Source organism: Amphiura filiformis, unplaced genomic scaffold, assembly GCF_039555335.1.
Source record: "Amphiura filiformis unplaced genomic scaffold, Afil_fr2py scaffold_53, whole genome shotgun sequence".
Taxonomy (NCBI): domain Eukaryota; kingdom Metazoa; phylum Echinodermata; class Ophiuroidea; order Amphilepidida; family Amphiuridae; genus Amphiura; species Amphiura filiformis.
Genome location: NW_027305517.1, coordinates 4,715 through 26,704, shown reverse-complemented (window position 1 = coordinate 26,704; position 21,990 = coordinate 4,715). Strand labels below are relative to the sequence as shown.

General features: G+C 36.4%; 1 long non-coding RNA gene across 1 annotated transcript; it reads left to right on the top strand.

Annotated features, from left to right (window-relative positions):
• Nucleotides 1-212: 212 nt before the first annotated feature.
• Nucleotides 213-18,154, top strand: LOC140144406 (uncharacterized). Its single transcript, XR_011857884.1, has 4 exons — nt 213-307; nt 3,515-3,673; nt 6,106-6,262; nt 18,001-18,154. It is a non-coding gene; the product is annotated as an uncharacterized lncRNA (long non-coding RNA).
• The last annotated feature ends 3,836 nt before the right edge of the window (nt 18,155-21,990 follow it).

The following is a 21,990-nucleotide window of genomic DNA, read 5'->3' as shown; positions in this document are numbered from 1 at the left end:
TCTACATTGAGATGTACATGTATATCATAACCTTCTCAGCAGAAAAATAAGAACAGCCAACAAATGCATGCATACTGTACCCTTACCTCCCGGCTTTACCTGCTTGTGTATAATTGCAGTCTATAATTGACATGATTGCAAATTCAGCAGTCACTGATATTACAATGACAATATGGTCATGAATCATGATACACTCTATTTATATTTGGTTTTGATAGATGTATTTCAGTTTAGAAGCAGAAGTTGGACCGACATCCCTCCTGAAGAACAATGGCCATCGTCCAATATGTATGGTTGAAACTGTCAGGTCAGTAAATAATTTTTGTTTTTGACAAGATGAAATGTACATGTATAGCTTACAAGTTTCTGCAAACCACAAGAATTTCTATTTGATTGTCCAGCTTGCTGATATACCTGCTGGGAGTCGCTCAGTTTAAGGCATGTTCAGAAAATTTTGAAATTTAATAAATTCATCTGAAATTGCTTTCATTAAAAAGAGAATCATTTAACTTAAAAAATGAGTGGGCCTACTATTGGCAATGCTATGAGGAAAAGTATGCTCGCCTGAATGTCCCAAATTTTGTGTCCCAGTATTATCAATATGGCTTCCTATGTCTTAACATGTGTGTATGTATTTTACTATATGGCTAAATAGACAGCTATAAGCCTATTTACAGTAAAATGTGAGTCTACAATAATGCGTCAATGCGAAATATTGGGCTTAAATGCGCACACTTTGCAAATGTGTGATTCAGTGCAAATCTGCATGTATGTCCAACACAGTCAAAGTCGCAGATGTGATGTAAACAAAAGAAAGATATTGCATGGCAGTTGAAGTGCTACTCTGATTTTTTTTATTTCTCCACCATGAGGCATACTGTTTTTGCAATGTCTGAGCTTCCATCCCTCCAGATGCTGTATCTTGTGAATGGGTGGATATTAACGTCAGATTTTCAGGATAGGTGCATGGGTCATAATTTCATACATGTCAAAGCGTCAAATAAAAAGTCAAAAGGCATGCTCAAACAGCACACATGTCATTTTCTTCTCATTAGGCAGTAAGCATCATGCTGCTTCACTGAAAGAAAAACAAACAAACAACAACAAAAAAACAACAACAAACAAACATGTGTATTTGTATGTCCAGCCCTTTTAGTTTCCATTTTACAAAATTTTGTGGATAACATTTAATTAACATCTTTAATTTTAATTTTACTGATGAGTTGTGTGTTTGGACATTTTATAATGAAATTTAACAAAATTAGGTTTCCGACAATTCGAATCTAAGATGAACTACAATCATAAGCGTGTTTATTTTTCTAATTTTGAGCATGAGTCACGTTTTGCTCCCAATTCATGATGCACGACCTTTACTATTATATTAAAAAATAGTTGTCAAAATACCTCTTTGAACAAAGATGGTGTTGTCAAAATAACCTCTTTTCACAGCATGATTTTGTATATTGCACAGTACATGTAGGCCCCTTTTACAATAGGAAATAACATTTTCTATGAATACCAAAATAGGTAAGGCCAGTTTGCCAAACCTATACACACTTTTTAGTCTTGCCTATATGTTATTTATGTCTTTTGATCTACATGTAGGTAGGCCATCAGTTTTGTTCTGAACAATGATTAAAACCAAAAACTAAAGGGTAAAACTATTAAAAATTACTTTTTCTCTATAGTACATTCAATTTACAATTTTGAACATATACCAATTTAAAAACATGCCTCAAAATGTCTGTCAAACAATAACACACGCAAGATGGTATTGTAATTCCTACTAAACTAGGTTGATATAAAAATGCAACATTAGCCACACCTGACACCCAGCTTTGTAACAACATGGCTTTGTGTGGAGAAGGCATTTTGATGGCATATAATCAATGGTGAAGTGGTGTTTGTCAAACTTGCGTATGTTATATTGCTTATGTTACTTTTGACAGACACATTTAAAAAAATAAAGAAATGAGTTGATGTTAAAGTATTTCAAATTTTTAATTTTTTTAAATTTGTATGTTATACATGACAGACACTTGCATATTTTACAGCTTATACATTATTTTACCCTCCCAAATTATACTGATCCTCACATTGTTTTCTCAATCAGTTGCAGTAGGTAATTAGTGCACCTAAATATTTACCCTCAGTGTGATCGGTCAAGAATACATTTTTGCTTCGAATGGCTAATTTTTTTTGATGAAAGATAATTGGACACTATCACTTTGGGTGATATTGAAAAAATAAATTTTTGCTTGTTGCCATGGTAACAGGCAAAAGTTTTATTTTTCATTGTCCTTCTGAGTGAGAGTGCTCTTGAAAGTACTTTCTAATCTACTTTTAAGTCTATTTTGCAATCGATCACACCTAAAGGTAACTAGATAGTTAAATGTTTTAACTTAATTGCAGAAAAAGGCAACATTTTGCATGTCAAAACTAACATTTATGTAAGAGTCCAGGCTAGACCAACAATATTTTTAAATGCATTCAAAACATCTTAAAAGGGCATTTCGTGATCCACAGCAACATCCCCCCACATTTCTCCAAAAAAAGTTTAGATTTTTATATCATTGGAAACCTCTGGGTACATAATGTTTATGTACAAAATATTTCTTGCAGATTAATTCGTTTAACAAAGATATTTTGAAATTTGAATTTCGTTCTGGTATACCAGTATACAAATATTACATGCCTTTATGAGTGTGATAGACCAAAATATATAATGAGGTCAAATTTTGGCTTTTCTATTTCACAAGGCGTAGCCGTAGCCGAGTGAAATAGATCAGTCAAAATTTGACCAATTGATATATTTTTACTATTCATGCCATGTGATAGTATACAAATATTACATGCCTATGAGTGTGATAGTACAAAATATATCATGAGGTCAAATTTTGACTTTTCTATTTCACCAGGCGTAGCCAAGTGAAATAGATCAGTCAAAGTAAAAACTATCACATGGCTTAAGTCACCGTAATCATGATATAATAAAAGCTATCACACGGCAAAAGTCACTGTAATCATGATATAAAACGAAATTACAACACATTGTCTATGGAGCAGTGTAATACACATAATCATGCATAACTCGCAAGTTTACGCAAAATCGGAATCAACTGAAATTTTGGGAATAAGCTTTTTTCGTGGATATCTACTGACAAATGTCATAATAAGAGCATGCTAGGATCACAAAATACTCTTTTAAACAATACAAAAAATGTTGTAAAAATATTATTGTAAAACATTTTTAGGAAACATGTTTGAAAAATATTTTGTCAACACTTGATAACATTGTCTTAGATTGTTTTGCCAAAAAGAATTCAAAAATATTTTCTAAATGTTATTAAATTTACATACCCTCTATAACTTGACATTTAAACGTTTTCTGTTTAAGCGTTTTGTGTTAAATATTGTATCATATGCATTGTTAAATATATTTCTTTTCTTTCCAAGAATAAATGGCATACATATACATGTAATTGTTGTGTTGTTGTTTTTTTGTTATTTACAGGGGAAATGTTGAAGAGATACTAGGAAGTGTGAGACAGGTGATCAGAAGGGCTTACGGAGACAAACAACCGGCATCCTTTTGACCACTTATCAAGCAATCTGAAATTGGCTCAACTTGGGGAAATGGGTGTATATTACAAACCCTGAATTCAGCAGTCAAGTAAGTTGAAATCAGAACTATGCTGCATTACATACATAGCTGTTAATCTGTAAATTCATATGATTTATAACAACTTTGAGAGACTTGTACACCAGTCCACCTTATCCAAGACAGAGCCGAGTCCCTTTGTATCTATCTGAGCCAAGTCCGGGTCTGGGGTGCCAAGTCAAGCTCTCATTTATCACTGCTTTTGTTATGTCAAAATAAAAGCAACTTGAAAGCATTTAGAACTAGAAAAGTCATATTCTCGCCCAATGCCCACCTAATTTAGGTCCAAACAGTCGGGTCTCTCTCCCAATGACCCCATTATTTAAATTTGCTCTTTACCATGTTTACTGTGAAAGTGCCATACCTACATTTATAGGCCCATATTTCATATTAAAGTGCTCCCCCTGAGGAAAATAACCCTCTTTTTTTGTCTTTTCATATTTATTTATTCAAATGTTTACCTAACATTTTAACAAACAATAGAGAATTAAGAAAAATCAAGTTGTTCCACGAATATTTTAAGCAAAAGGCAGCAGTAAGCAGGCAAGAATCAGTAATGTTGTGTTTATGTAGCCAGACTCTTCTTCTCTCTTCTTTTACAATTCACATAACCAACAATTGTCCCCGGTCATCAGATGTCTCTGTTTGGTTGGTTTTAGACCAGAAAATGTCCCCATTCGTTGGTATCTACAAGCCCACATACATTGTACACCCCTACACAGTAGTACTACAAGTGTCATACAGCGGTCATGTGGGTTGTTTGTGGGGGTGTGTATGCAAAACACACTACATGGAACTCAACTCACATGTATGCAGGGACCTGGGAAGTGTCAATAGGTTTGTGCATCATACATGCAAGGGCAATGTATTCAGAGGGGGAATAAATTATAGAAAAATAACATCATTATCTATAATTATAATAAAAACAAATCACCCTTCAGAAACATCACAAGATAATGTGTTGAAATTTTTTCCCAGTTTACCATTTTATTCTGCAAATAGGCCTATTCACTTTCAGATATTTTGAGTCAATTTTTATTTTATAAATTATGAATAATTAATTATCAAGACCTGTTTTATTTCATTTATGATGGTGACAGAGAAACCTAAATAATTTGGTGGATAGATATTTGAGAGATTTGACAGCCCTCAATCAAGTACATGAAGGAACATGGGCACATAAGTGAAATCAATCAATTTTCAATCAAAATTAGATTGAATTTGACATTTTTGGACAATTATTTCACAATTTGTATGGATTTATCTGTAGTGAACTGGGACCGGACTCGGCTTTAAGTCTGAATCCTTTTGTGTCCGAGTCCGAGCCGAGTCTGACAAAAAGTGGCCCAGAGTCCGGACTCGACAAACGATACGTCATAAAACAAAAGAAAACTCAAGAGTTACTTTAAGGGATAGGGTTTTTGTGGGACATGAGAGCACATCAGACATATCGAATTGCAATTTGAATACGAAGAATGTCCTACTGATCATTATTCCGTTATGGAGCAGTGCTAACTGCAAGTTGACCACAGTGGAGTGTTGGGTAGTGCTTAAATCATCCTCTGGTCAGATGACATGTGATTATAGGCTGCTCAATACCTTTGGCATGATCGTCTGGGCTTATAATGAAGTATAGTCACATCAGGGTTTTAGATTACCGGTACATGTACAGAAAGGGTGTTGTTCATAGGGACAGCCATCTGATCGCGCTCAATATAAATTACCATGTTGACCAGAGCACCCCTAAACTTACACACATACACACCCGCACTCATGTAAATCAGAATCACTTGTACTATACATTTTCTTCTGTCAGTGTGCTTCGACTATTTTCATAAATACGTATTTTTAAACCAAGCATCTGATCAGACCACATTCGTGCTGCCATAACAGCTTGTAGACAGGAAGTCTGGAAGTGACCTGGTCTTCCTGTACATTCTGAATGCAAAGGCGGTACATGACACCAGATTTAGCCACAAAAATTGTCTACTTTGTTCAACTTTGTGATATTATTGTAAACGTTTCCATTGTTTATTATAACATATCAGTAATTCGAAATCCCCCATAGTGTAATAAATTTGCTATTTAAGTTTGACTGAACTTTGATGATATTTATCTGAAAAGTTCCTATCCTGTACAGTGGTCAATAGCATGAGGATTTGGTCACACTTGGTGGTCTTGGTATGTCGCGTCCATGGGTCACGTGCATAATTTATAAATATGTATTTATAAATATAATCGAAGTTATCTGTCTGTAGGCCATTATATTTGTTCATAGTCAGCAATGCTGCTATCTACTGTAGATAGCTCATATGTGACACAATATATAAATTATAAATTTATATTGTATACATTTATGTTCATTTATACACTATGCAACATTCTATTTTATCATTGACAAGATATTTAAATTAGTTATGCCTATATTAAATTTACTTTCACAGGTACAGTAATCCAACCAATCTGAGTTCTACTCAGATGATTGTGTCTGATGATGATACAGTTTTCATCTTCAGTTGGTGAGGGCTGAGGGGCAGGTCATGAATGACAAAGAATGTATTGCACATTTAGTAGCCCAGATGATCGGGCTGTGTTGACAAGGTAAGAATTCTGTTCTGTGTTCAATAATGCTTTTTGTGGGGTGGGGGTTGGAGGGGTGTACTCCTTGTGGAACACCCTACTACCGGACTTAAATCTCTCTGATATGAACACTGATTTTTTCTTCAATTGCTGCTCACCAGGGATTACTTTAATGCGCAAATCATGCATATTTACACCTTCACATACGTTTCGTACCCCTTCAAGTGCAAATTCTGACAGGGTCTATCTTATTTAGAATTTTCCAGAGAATGCAAAAATCAATTTCTTATTTGCCAAAGCACTGGCCATGGGGGGTGATACACTTTTTTAACAAAACCTCCATATTAAAAGGAAAATCCTCAAAATTAGTATATATTTTGATTATACAGTATTTGGCAAGCTATTGATGTCTTGTTGGTGTCAAATTAAAGCAATGCAACTGTTTATGACAATAAATTTTTAATCTTTTTCATATACCATATTTCGTCAAATAGTGGCCCCCTCAAATAAAGGCGCCCACACCACTTTTTTCAACCAAGATGTTTCAAAAATGCCGATATTTCCATGCTATCTTGTGTAGTATTTGATTAAATACGGTATTAAGTAATTTTGATATTAAAAGAAGACAAACATCATGTCTTTTTTACCATTTTTAATTGTTGGTTTTTCAAATGTTTTGAAATCTTTAATGTGACTTAAACCACAGTTTTGCATGGTTAGCCTAAGAGACCATATTCTTCAGATTCCAAATATGTCTTACCAAAAATTTAATTTAATTTAATTCAATTTTAAAATAAAAATCCTAATTGGTATTTTGACCATTTTATCAGTATTTGGTGAGCTATTGATGTCTTTTGGTGTCAAATAAAGCTACGCATCTTTTCATATAAATTCATTTTAATATTGAAAATGACAAAATTTGGGCCAAATATTTATGTTTTTTACCATTTTATTTGTCAATTTTTGGTTTTTATCTACTGAATTGAGGAGAGCTAAGGGCTATATGATGAGGTCATTACTATCTACTAAAGATATCATTATTATCTACTGAAGATAGCTGATGGCTATGTGAAGACATTGCTATCTACTGAAGATAGGTGATGGCTATGTAAAGGCAGTGTTATCAAATGAAGATAGCTGATTGCTCTGTGAAGCCATTGCTATCTACTGAGGATAGCTGATGGCTATGATATGTCATTAATGTCTACTGAAGATAGCTGATGGCTATGTGAAGTCAGTGCTATCAAATGAAGATAGCTGATTGCTCTGCAACAGTATTACTATCTACTGAAGATAGCTGTTGGCTATGTAAAGTCAGTGGTATCTACTGAAGATAGCTGTCTGTGAAGTCACTGCTATCTGCAGAGGTTAGCTGATTGCTCTGTGAAGTCACTGCTATCTGCAGAGGTTAGCTGATGGCTATGTGAAGTCATTTCTCTTTACTGAAGATAGCTGATAGCTCTGTGAAGTTATTGCTATCTGGTGAAGATAGCTGATTACTGTATTACTGAAACAATCTGCTAAAGATAGCTGATGGCTATGTGATGTCATTGCTATCTGCTGATGTTAGTTAATGGCCATGTGAAGTTATTGCTAACTATTCATAACCTCATGAATATGCATGATGCGTGTGATCCAATCATATTTTATTATTTGTCAAAACGCGAACGCAATTCGAGGTCATTAATATCTCACAATTGACTCCGGACGCTCAACAATGACTTCCGCGTCTGACGTAGCAATCAAAACATGGGGTGATCGGGCCCCGAACATGGATAAAGAATTGGCATCATTGCGAATTGCAGCGTCCAATTCAAATGGCGACTACCTTCAAAAAAATAAATAAAAGCAGCCCCGATCACAGCAGGTAAACCAATAAATATGCACACACATTCTAAACAAAACAGGGTCCTGTTTTGAATGAATATTGAATTATATAAACAATTTTTCCTAATATGTTTGTCCCTGTGTTACGTTGATCGAGTGAGCTCCCGGAGTGAGCTTTACGACCTGCGTCTAGGTCTCAGCTGCTCCCGATCCCGGCATCTATTGCTCTCATTATGATTGCATCGTATGACGTGACTCAAAACAAATACAATTGGGGAATCCCAAACAGGAAAAAAAACAAAAGAATAGACGAGTCACAACAACAAGAAATAGCAACAACAACAGGAACCAAACGATATTACAATTAAATTATTTTAAGGCCCAAGCCTCCGTGACATCCCAGTGAAGGTGTAAAAATACAAATTTGTTATTGTGTACTTGAAGGATATTTTAGTCATTAAATTGCCAATTAGATATTTTTGAAGTGAAACATTTCTTCTTCTACCAGTGAGTACATTCCTCTCTTCCCCCCCCCCAAAAACAAAAAAACAGGAAAACAGCAAGTATGGTCATGATGGTGCATGGTGCACTGGTCGGTGGACTATTGACAAAACTGGAAAATAAATCTTATATTTTGTTTGTAAATTACACGTCCGGCTTTCGGCTTTAAAACCACTAACAAAATCTGAATCTGAATTCTATTATTATCCAGATGAGAAAATTACTGAATAGGCCTATTTATTATTTTGTATGTAATTTGAAGCTCAAAATATCATTCATAGCCCTATAAATAGTTGTGAAGCTCAAAATATCATGGCCCTATAAATAGTTATGCTGGCCGGGCATGCTGGTTGTTCTTTCCCATGTTCCTCACAATATAAACAATTAATTTCTTCAGGTATTTATTCACAATCATTTTGTAAATGGTAGGCCTAACAGATATCATGTAGCCGAATTAACATCATGGCACAGGGAGGTCTTTATAGCATGCTAGCTAGGCTAGCATTTGTTGTTCCTCACCATAGAAAGTCAGTCACGGTAGTGACGGAGGTGTGACGATGTGAGTAGGCTACCTCGGGCTAGGTAATTTAAACCTGGAACTGTTTTTTAAATTCATTTTTAGAGCATCATTCCATTCTATTTTTCTCGGATCATTCTGCAAGTTTGTTTAAACGGTCCTCGCATGCTCGGTAAACGGTCGCGCCGTGCAGAGACACTTGCATGCTCGCGCTCATGATGCCAGGTAGGCATGATGCTGGGTTGGGCCAGCAGTGCCAGACTTAAACAAAATGCTCAAGCCAGGCTAAAAAGGGTAGTAATCATGGTAATCATGATGATATAAATTATAAGCATGCTGGCCAATATGGAAAAATAGGGCCTACAGATTTGAAGATGCAGTGCAGTGCAAGGAAAACTTGAGCTCTGTTTTTACTGTCAGCCACCGGTACGTACGGTATAATTGATTGTCAGCCTTTGGTGGGTCAAGAGAAAATTCTGATTTTAAGCCAATTAAATACAATTCTAATCACATTTATAAAAACCTATAAAACCTACTTACCGGGTGTAAACCCTAATGGTAGAACTATTCATCCATTTAAATCCAAGTATACAATATATCCAGGTCCACTTGTAAACATGAGAATATAAACTCGGGCGTGCAATAATCATGATTGATGCAACTCATTCACGCATTCAGAAAATCTGCATCTTGGCAGACTTCAGCCAAGAGTGAGCGTCCAATTTCACACACGTAGGGCCTACACGTCTCATGCATGCATAATTACGATAGCCAAATATTCAACATGAATGTATATGCTATTGTTCTCCAGATAATGTCACGATATAAAAATAAAGTTTCATGTAAAACTGATACATTTCTGTAGCAAAAATCAACAGTACCGCAGTCAACGGTCAAATTTATCAATTAATCAAGGGGCCCCGAAATATGGATAGCAAAAATGCCCTGTATCCACGCCAATGACGTCATGTAGTCAGGATTAGCCCATTATTAATGAGGGATGACGACTAAATAAATTGAAATATTCGAAAAATTTCCAGCAAATAATCTGAAGGAAAGATAGGATTTTGTACAAAAACGGTAATGAATGACAATAATAACTTTGCACCATCTATTTTGATGTCATTGTGTGAAATTATCGGGTTTTGTTTTGGGCCTCGGTATTTTCCTGCGCTGCTGACGCCTCGAAAAATACCTCGCCCAAAACAAAACCTCCAATTCACACAATGACCTCAAAATAGATGGTGCGCAGTTATTATTGTCTAATTCAAGATAGCTGATGGCTCTATGAAGTCATTGTTATCTACTGATGTTAGGTGAAAATTTATATGTGAGGTCATTATTATCTACTGAAGATATAGCTGATGTCTAATATGGAGTCCTTGCCAACTACATGTACCGTACTAAAGAAAGCTGATGGCTATATGAAGTCATTGCTATCTATTTAAGATATGCTCTGTGAAGTCATTGCTATCTTCAGAGGTTAGCTGATGGCTATGTGAAGTCATTTATATCTACTGAAGATAGCTGATGGCTATGGTAAATCACTATCTACTGAAGATAGCAGATGGTTATGTGATGCCAGTGTTACCTACTGATATTAGCGGATGACTATGTGAAGTCTTTGCTATCTGATGAAGATAGGTGATATCTATGTGAAGTCATTGCTATCTACTGAAGATAGCTAATGGCTATGTAAAGTTAATGCTATATTGGGGTTAGCTGATGGCTCTGTGAAGTTATTGCTATCTCTACTAAAGGGAAACAGGACATTTCGCCTCCATTCCATTTCGTAAATAAAGAGTACCAAATAGAGAGTTTTAGACCCAAGCTGGTAAGAAAAACGGTCCAAGGTTAATGGGGCTTTTACGTGCTCTCACAACTCATTCCGTAAAGACAAACACACTGTCAAAACCCAATGGCATATCGTTCAACCCAAAACTATGCCAAAACACCCTAAATTATACCGCCCAGGCCTATATCATACCTCCAAACCCAAAGGACTTTGCAAGAGGGCACAACATGATTCAACAATGATAGATTTGAAAAAAAAAGGACATTTTATTATTCAGAATAGAGATCACAGTGACTCATTTCGGAATAAAGAACCTTTTTTAGATTTCGGAATGGAGAACATTTTTTTCATATTCGGAATAGAGAACCCTTTGTCGTATTCGGAATAGAGAGCACAGTGATTTGTTTTGGAATAAAGAACCTTTTTTCAATTTCGGAATAGAGAATACAATTTTTTCATATTCGGAATAAAGAACTTTTTCCATATTCGGAATAGAGAACCTTTTCTGTTTTCGAAATAGAAAACTTTCACAATAGAGAACTTTTTTATTTTCGGAATAGTGAAACTTCGGAATAGCGAACATTCAGAATAGCAAACCTTTGGAATAGCAAACTTTGCCCGAATACCATTAGTCACTTCAGATATATTATTATTAGAACACATTTATAGAGCGCATAAAGGTAAAAAAACATCTCAATGTGCTAACAAGCAAATTAACAAAAGCAACAATAATGAACATCAAATGCAACCCTGGCCCCTGGGTACCCAAGGATGGCCGGTGATTTTGGGTTTAAAAGTTCAAGTCCAGGGTAAACACCTGGCCAGTCCCGGACCCTCCCGGGCAAAATCTTGAGCCACTCCCTGGCCCACCGAGGGCAAATATCCAATACAAACTGATGCAAACCCCGGGTATTCCACGGCCCAAGTTCCCGGCCCCGAGCATGAGGTATAAGCCTAGATCTTTTTGTCAATATAGTGGGGATCTTGTCATGTGGGTTCAAATATGGAATGTAGTTTCGTTGCCAAAAGCATAACCTAGGGCAGATCTCGTAGCTATTATACTGGAGATCACCCGGTTAAACAATATGATGATCTGGGGCCCGAGCAGTGATAAAGACCTCAGCATCGCTGGATTTCATGTTTTTACTGACTTGGAACTTCTGCCATGTTCAAAGGCCTTTGTCTGACACAGCATTTAGTTCATAGGCCTAATGGTTCTAACCCTATTCTATTACCCACATCAGTTCCATGCCATATGGCATGAAATGGCTTCATGCATGTAAAAATAATATTTACACAAAATTAATAAGGTCTTATCGTTTGAATAGTTTTGATAATTTATCCCTTCTCTATCAAGAAAAAACCTTTTTTCGTAACATAACTACCATTTACACATCATAATATATTTTAAAATGTCAGAAACTTGCATATTTTAACCATTTTTAGGCCAAATATTGCCCTAAAAATAGCCCCAAAAATGTCCTTTATAATATAGTCCAAATCAACTTGGCTTTCTTTCAATTATATGTAGTAACACAGCAGTGTATTTTTAAAAACCTGTGTGAAAATGCCACATTGATGTACTCATATACTTCAAAAATGCAAATCAAAATATATTTTTCATTATATTTGGCTAAGAGCTCATTAATTATTCATGAGCTAATTTGCTGATAATAGTTATCAGGAAAAGAGTAGATGCTTTTGAGATGTGGTGTTACAGTAGGCTTCTACAAGTGACATGGAAATAAGACAGGAGAACAAATTCCTGGATCCTCGACAAGATTGGTACAAGTCTAACCATCAGAATATACCCAGTGTGGGCAGAGTCATACGTCAGTATGACTTGCCCAGCATAACACCAATAAAGTGGATAAGCTGTCAAAGTTGTTTTACATTCCAAACCATGATATCTGCACCAGTTATGAGAATTCCCACACACCTACCACCTTCAAAATGCACTAAAACCCTTATTCCATATCTGAAAAATATGATCCCCAATTTGTACTCACTTTGTTAATGAAATTCTAAATATCCACCTGTCTGTGTCCAGCTGAACATGCTCACTGTATATGTGCCAAAACATGACTTTTCAAAACCTTCAACAAAGCCTGTGAGAGCACATGTCATGCATGTGCAGCCAATGCATGTTGAGCAAGAGACTACACAGACCTGCTGATGTGGCAGTAAAGCACATGGCCCAGGTCATGCATACATTATGTATGAAGTATCTCATAGTCACAGCCAGGGGTGGACTGGTGGTTTTAGGCGGCCATGGCAAATTTATTAAGACCGGCCCTATTACTCAAATAGCGAAGCGAGCGTAGCGACTAGCGCATGGGGTCCAGGGGCCCGCGTAAGGGCCCCTGGTAGGGTGCAGGGCAAAGGCCCTGGTGGGGTCCAGGGCGAAGCCCCGACAAATAAGGGTTTTAGCTATTCTAGGGGTCAGGAAGCCCGGATTTGACAACGATTTCTGAAGCCAAATTCCATTTGTACAGACTTGAAATATATTTTATCCATTGTCACTCACTTGCAATAATCAAGATCAAACCAACAGTTATTCAATTTATAAGTAGTCTGCATGTTTTATGTTTTGACTCATTTGCACACATATAGAATTACATCTTTGCAGAACTGTGTTATCATATTGTGAGTATATTCAATCATTAAAAGACAAATGCTAAAAATTGTTTAGGCCTACTGGGTAAAGGTTAATAGCAACTTTTTTAAACTATTGCGATTTGGTAGTTCACAGCATCTAGCGAATGGTAGTGAGCTTTGGCAAAAATTGCATTGATTTTATAGCGAGCGTGATAAAACTCCACAGTGGCGTAGATTTGTTTTTGACATTGGGGTTGGAAAAATACTCTTGAAATAGCACCTTTTGGCGACATTATAAGTTTATTGTACAAATGCTTGTATGAAGCTACTAGACATTTTTGGCATATTGAAGCTAAACTGATGATGATGCAGTGGAATAAATTGCCAAGCCTTGAAAAAAATTGACACTTTTAGGCTAAAATGGCCAAATATGAGATTGATTTGGTCAGAAACTCACATAGGCCTACATGTGTCATCATGGGGGCTTGTATGGACCATCCCCCTTTTAAAATATTGGGGGGGGGATTTATGCCCCTATTTCTACAGGCCTTAGGCCCTATCACTATGCAGACAAACAGCGGGCACACTGTGTAGGCCCTCATATTACTCATCCCCGTCAATGATCCCCCTCCTTTCTTCTCTTTTCCTTTCTTTCTCCTATGTCTGCCTGATACCAAATGCCCATACCGGCCCTAGCCTCATTCCGCAGCCGCAATGAAATACCAATATTCCACTGATAGCCAGCCCAATATTTTGCTGTTGGCTTAAAATTTAAAAATTTTACTGTATCGCATCTAGAGTATTGGCCTTTTGCTGTGTTTACTTTCTAGAGAATTGATTCAAAAGGCCATTTGTAGGTGATGCCGCGACTGTGTACTAGTGGCCGGCCTATTATAATAGCTTAGTGTTAGGGCCTATACCTTAAGTCCTAGGGCCTATGTCTTAGGCCTTACGCCTTCGGCTCTCGGACCTATGCCTCAGGCCATAGGGCCTATGTCTTAAGATACTCCATCCCCATTCTCTCCCCTTTTCTTCTATTTTCCCTTTCTTTCTCCTCTTTTTCCTTTTCTCTCTTTCTCTTTTTTCTCCCTTTCTCCTTTCTTTTCCTTTTTCTTTCTTTTTTCTCTTCTTTTTGAGCTTTTTTGAGCAACCGGCCCTGAGCGGCCCAGAACCAAGCGGCCCATGTGGCGATCGCCACAACGCCACAGTGGCCAGTCCGCCCCTGGTCACAGCCTCAGTTCAGAGTATTGGTAGAATAAGACACACCTCTGTGAAAGGTCAAAAGGTTAAGGGATTGTCTTGTCAGACATTTTGGGAGCCAGTTTTGATCACCACCATTTTAGGCATGTTGCAAGTTACAAGCAGGACACATAATTTCAGGATTATTACTACAAATTTGAACCAAAGGTTTCCAGACACATAATACAACCAAGGAAGCTTACTTCAAACAAGTTTAGGGCAACAGTGACACGGTGTAGAAAAGCAGATTTTGCAAGGGGCTATGGAAGGCCGGCGAGGAAGAGGACATCCACCATCATCTTGGACTAATGATGTGAAGCTGGTTTCTAACCAAGAAATGCAAGGTGCAACGCATCAGATCGAGTGAGATGGCATACTCTTGTGAAGACCACAGCAGCACTACACAGCGCCACCTGACACAGAGAGAGAGAGAGATTTATCAGCATAATTAATTATTAAACTTGTTTTTCTAAAAACTTCAAGTCCAATCTTGTCAATGGTATGCCACTTATTGTTTTTTACCCAACCGATAACACTGCAACACAGTAGTTAATATGATACCTCCACACCACTCAAATATACCACTTTTCTGGGGGTCATAGAACAAGGTTAAAACAGCAAGTATCCAACACTCCACTTTATCATGCATTATTCATGCTTTACAGGGGCGGGACAAGAAGGTGTCCCTCTTAATTTTGTTGTGCCACCACTACTATTATGCATGCTTGTTTGCTTGTTTTATAATATTTATCAGCAGACTAGATCATTGCAGTACTCTCTTCTACGGTCTCCCACAGTATTAGACATCAACAAGCTTCAGGGAATCCAAAACATGAGCGCTCGCCTAATCTCTCTTACCAAAAAGCGGGATCACATAACTCCCCCATTCTACGCGACCAACTTCACTGGCTCCCAATTGAGTAAAGAATATGCGCAGCTTACCAATCTTGCTCAATGTAGTGCCGCAGCACAGGATTTTGACATGCTGTCCATCCTAAGATGTTGATCAAAATCAGCACCAAGATTGACAGCAGGGAAAAACAATGGCATGATCGACAGGAATTATATAAGTAAACATTATTTTTCATCAGGTTTGCCGTTGCAAATAATAAAGGAGACAAGTAGAAAAAGTGATCCCGCCTGGGAATCAAACCCAGGACCTCAGGTTTACCGAGACCTACACCTTAACCACTTGGCCACGGGAGCTTCATGATTAGGCTGGTTGAAATTCAAACACATAAGAGGTCACTTAAACTTATCTCCTCCCCGCAAATAGCCCAAAGTAGCTAGGGCCGTTTAAATAACCGCTTATGGGTTAGAATTTCAACATTGAAACTGATATACGGTTGATAATCATCTGCAAACTTCATACAGGAGAGTCCATGTTCAATAATAATGCTCTCTTGGTGGGCACTATAGAGAGTAAAACAAATGGACCACACACTGTCACCTGTGGCATACCATAATCAGTCTCTACAGGATGAGACAACACACCATCAGCAAGGACAGTTAGACTCCTCCGACATCATAGCATGATTTCAGACGATTAATGAACACCTTATGGTCTATGGTGCCGAGGGCTGCAGTTAAGTCTAAGAGGACCAGACTGGTCTCACCACCTTGCTTGTCAAGAATCATGAGGATTTCATTATACACACGAGTTAAAGCAGTCTCAATACTATGATACTGCCTGTACGTGACTGAGAAGGATCAAATAGATTGTTAGAGTTTAAATGCTCAACATACTGCTTCATATAGTGCAGCACTCTTATGACCTCACTTAGAAACGCCAAGTTGGAAATAAGCCTGTAATTTTTCATTGTTTCTGGGTTACTACATGTAGACTTCTTCAGGATGGCGTAACAAGGGCAGATTTCAGGGCATTGGGGAACACAACCGTTTCATGGGACACATATTGGTAATTGCAGTGATATGTGGCAAAGCAAGTCTAGATTGTCTGCTAACAACCAAGCAGGAAGGGGATCAATGTAATATAAGGAAAATATTTTAAAAAATATGTGAAATAACAAAAAAAATGTTTCTTCACTTGAACAAATCTGTTACTTTTTAGCAAAGAAAAGAAAAGATTATAACAGACAAGAACTGTAGTCAAATTTAATGTTTTTCTTAAATCTTGAACTGGACGCGAGACCAGGAGAGCCATGACCAAGACCATCAGGTCTGATACTCTAACCAATGCTTTCTCTTTCCCAATTCATGAATTAGGGGTTCATTCATAGGATTGAGGGCATGATCGCTGTTTATGCCCGAGGCGTGTCATACATACCCAACATTCTTATCAATTCAATACAGATGAAAATAATAAGGGTTTACAAGTTTAAATAACATTTCCATACCGTTTTCCTTCATAAATTGAAAGAAATGAGTAGGCCTACTTGCAGGAAGCAGCTCGGCTCATGAGGTCAACGGCCGGGAGTCAACGCGTGATCTGGCATCATTTGCGCCCGCGTGAGATGGGCTGCGGTGACATGCGCGATGTCACATAACACTAGCAAATCGTGGATTGTGTTAATTGGGTTCCAACGCTGCGTGACGCAGCTTGTTTATGCCCTGCGTACTGGTCATAACCAGCAAAAAAGGGACCAAATCCAATCAGAAACGTCGTTATATCGTGAGTATGTATGAACGCACTTCCTTGTGCATTCAAATGCTCTGGGCCACTAATCGGCAAAAAAAAAAAAAACCCATAAAGAATGAGAAAAAAATCTCGCACCTGTGTAGCCTTTTTTCGATTTAAAACAACGCGGTAGGGATATAGGGTTGTTCACTACTCTCTTACATAATTGGCTGTTTGAAATATTTCAATCTTTTAACAATTGATGGTAGGAATCAAATTAAATAGATTGAAATGTGTTTTTTTTTGTGTGTTTTTTTACTCTAACTCTTTTTGTTGACTGATTTCACTATCCAATCATGTGTTACACCTTATGTATGCCAAATGGTATGTGTTGCATAATTATGTTCAATCGAAAAAGATTTGCCCCTAACTTGAATCGCTAATAGAAAAAAACTTTGAAAATTCAAATTATCACCCGACTGAAATTACAGTTTGTAAACAATTTGAACCTAATTCGGAATGGCAGAAGATTGAAAGTTCAATCGTTTTGATTGAATATTCAATTGAGCAATTACTTGTACCCATATCTTTGTACGACCTATTCAGGACTGTCGGCCCTATTTTTGTTTGTTTTGTTTTGTTTAGTTAAATGTTTGCACTCACTATTAACCTTTCATGATTTTATTTTTATTTTCCCCTTACAGGTGAAAAGGACACATTGACACATGGACTTGGACATGGAGAGTTCAACCCACAAACATATCACACAAGATTGAAGGACTTGAGTTATCCAAACTGGAAAAAGAAGAAGAAGACCAACAAGGTTGTTTATGAAACTTCATGTTAAGATAATGCGTTTATTCTCAGCCATTTGAGAGCAGCACAGTATTGGAAGGAAGGAAGGAAACATTCTCCTATCACTATGGACAAATTTATGTGTAAGAAGGTTTTGAAGCATGTTTGAACTTTCCTCTTCTAAATGGTAGAAATTGTGAATCTTGCTCTCTTTGCAAAGGGGGTACTGAAGACCTCCAACACTTTCATTGCACTTGTAGCACTCTGAAAACTATTTGTTCCAAGGTGTACTGTATTTGAAGCTGGAGCATGATCTGATGATTAAAAACAATATTAAATCTGGATATCAAAATATGTTAGTATACCTATAAATTAGGAAGAAGGTATAATTGTATTGATAATAGTTTTTATAAACTTTTCTTAAAAAGTCAATTAAATTTTGATGGATTGTTCCATTTCTTCGGATGTCTCATAAAGGGGAGCAATCCGTCTTTTGTCCATGAACCATCACATTCATAAGATTGTTAAAATTTGTTTAATGAAGTTTGTTTGGCTTATATGAGGCGGAAATTATTCGGCTTTTGTTACCGCGCGTGTCAATAAGTTCCAATACACGCTCACATAAATTCACATAAGTGTGCGCCAGTTACGCAACGCAAAACTAGCATAAGCAGTGTGCCCAACTGCGTGCATGCCATTCTATATCAATACACGGTGTTTACAGTCTTATTTTTTTGCCTTATATAAACCAAACAAACTTTAAGTATTATGTATCATGATGATATTCACCTTTTGAAGCTTTATGATTAGGTCTTGTGGGTTTTAATACATTTTGAAAATTGAGTAGTGACAGTTAAATGAAGGGACATAAAAAAGTTATGCCCTAAACTTTAGGTCCTCACATTTCATTTTTTAATACGGTAGAAAGCTATGATGAATGTAATGGTTTAGGGGCCGTCCATAATCTTAGCCATTTTCACTTACGTACAAAGCGTACATAACTTTTTACCCCCCTCCCTCCCTCGAGTTACGTACAAATAAAATGGCGAAGGATTTCCAAGAGTAGGCCTACTACTAATAGCAAAATTGAGATGGGTTGGGGTTGTGGTTAGAGTTTAAGTTAAAGGTTTGGTTAGGTTTAGGGTTAGGGTTATAATAGTGTTCCATGATGACAGTTGGTTTTGGATTTATGTTTTTACAGATAAGTTGAGAAATGCTAAAAAACTCCCCTTTTAAACCATATTTTCATGAAAACGAAAGCCATCAATAAATTAAAATATAGCTTAAAATGCAGCCCGTATCTAAACTTAATTACTAATGCACTCCAAAATCTGCTGAACATCCTATACTCTCTTTTCCACTAAGAACCCCCAGGATCACATCATAATAGAGGGATGGGGCAGGGGGACATCCCTTTGACATGTTTGGTGTATGTTCTTGCAATTAAACTATGGGTTTCATGTCTTTTGTCGCAACAGTAACAATCCGCACTAGAGCCTTTGCTACCATTGATCCTAGCGCATATACAAAATACTATTTTTGTAAGTTTTTTGATATGAAATAAATGAAGCATAATGTAAAATAGGACAACTGTGCATATTAGACTCAAAATTAAAGAGAAAATTATTGTTTGCATGGCATGTTATTAATTATAGAAATTGTTAAAACGAATTGAACAATTTTAGGTCAATTAGTTATAAATTATGAATAAAATATTGGAAAATGCCATAATTTTTGCTCAAATAAATCGCCATTTTTCTTACGTACACATGCCCAGGATTTTTACCCCCCTCCCTCCCTCTTACGCACGCTTTGTACGTCAAGTGAAAATGGCGAAAATTATGGACGGCCCCTTAGTTTATTCACTTTTTCCCTACTCCAAATTATCAAAATATTTTCATCAATTTTATAATTTGCTAGTAAATAAACACAGGGATGTAAAGTTTCAAGATTAATTATATCATATTTACAGGATTTTTTATGTTCCATTCCCTATACAATTCTGTAGGAACAATAAGGACAACTACACATTTTTGATAAGGCCAAAAACAAACAGTTTATGTCCGCTTCCTTTGACCAAAAACCATAAATGCTGTACATTTTTGTTTATTTATATTTTCTCAAAAAAGGAGAGAATGTGTTAAAAGGTGAATTTTAAAACATATGCGTACAGGAAGCTGATTCAAATCTCTTCATACACGTAATCTATCTGTGACATGATAAAGAGGAATGAGTCTAATGTCGCCAATATTGATTTTGAGTTGATAAAAACAGGTGATGCGTTTGTGTTTTTGAAGTAAGAGAATCACTCATCTATGGTTATAATAATAAAAATAACATTAACATGAATAAATAATGAACAGAAATTGAATATTGTTGACATCATTCCTCTTGATTATGTTACAGTTGTACTATTTTGTAGTCTTTAAACATGATTTTACTGCACTATGTATAGACATCAACAGTTATAATAGATTCCATATCACATTGGAGTGATGGGGAAATGTTAAATTAGACCTCGACTATTGTCCCAAATAAGGGACGGCTGGTCATTAAGATTATTATTGATTTCTGATTCGTGTCTCAAAGAAACTTGCCATCAAAGAAAAAAGTGCTAGATAAAATGTATGTTGTTCGTACAATTAACTATAAATAATTTTGGATTTGCTATAAATTCAAACATGTCGAATTTTTATAGACCTACATCATGTTTTTCACCATATTATTTGAATGTTAAACAAAATAATTGGTACCTATCAGATTTCTTTAAAAATGGAAGAGTCTTACACATCAAAATTCAACATAAGATCCTAATAATATGTCGATTAATTGTATAACAAGTCATAAACTACACATTCTGGACATTTCAAGAGTATCTGAGTATCCATTGTTGTATTTAGAAGAGGCGGGCTTTCCAATAAATATCAAAATTGTTACAAAAATGTTACATTACAAGATATAGGTTAAAAATGTATTGTAGGTCCTGTACGAACAACATACTAGAATATCGAGAAGGCCTTCACTACTCTTTGAACACAGATATAATGCAATTCGGTATAATGCCAAGTTTGGATTTTTTTTTTTAATCCACTATTTAAAAGGGCATTTTGTGATCCACAACCTCATCCCCCCACTTTTGTCAAAAAAGTTGAGATTTTTATATTACTGGAAACCTCTGGCTACATAATGTTTATGTACAAAATATATCTTGCAGATAAATTCGTTTAGCAAAGATATTGTGAAATGTGAATTTCGTTCTGTATACCAGAACGAAATTACAACACATTGTCTATGGAGCAGTTAATTACACATAATCATACATAACTCGCAAACGAAAAATCGGAATGAACTGAAATTTTGGGAATAGGCTTTTTTCGTTGATATGTACTGAAAAATGTCATAAAAAAAGAGGATGCTAGGATCACGAAATCCTCCTTTAAAACATAAGGTGTCATCTGCGTTCACTGAAGAAACCAAGTGATATTTTAATGTTATTTCGACTCATTTTAAACGCTTCATTGCATGATGCACACTGTAAAAAGCCTTCTCTATTCTGAGAATCTTTTACATATAGTACAAACTTCTACCGCATAGAAAAAATGTCTTTGAAAATATGGTTCCATGATTATACTATAAGGAGGGACTATTACCTTTTCATACTGTGATAATGGAAGCTAATGGATAGCACTGCGTACTCGTAAAAATACTAATTTCTAAATTAGCTTACGTGCATGCTTGCATCATATAAAGCTACCATACTTTTTAGTGTGTATACTGATTACAATTTTTACATTGTTAACCCCCTCCATTACACAAGTACCAACTACCCAAAAGTAAGTATGGTATGGTTCGCTCCAAATAGGTATGGAACATAATAATAATTAGAGGGTTTCTTTGAA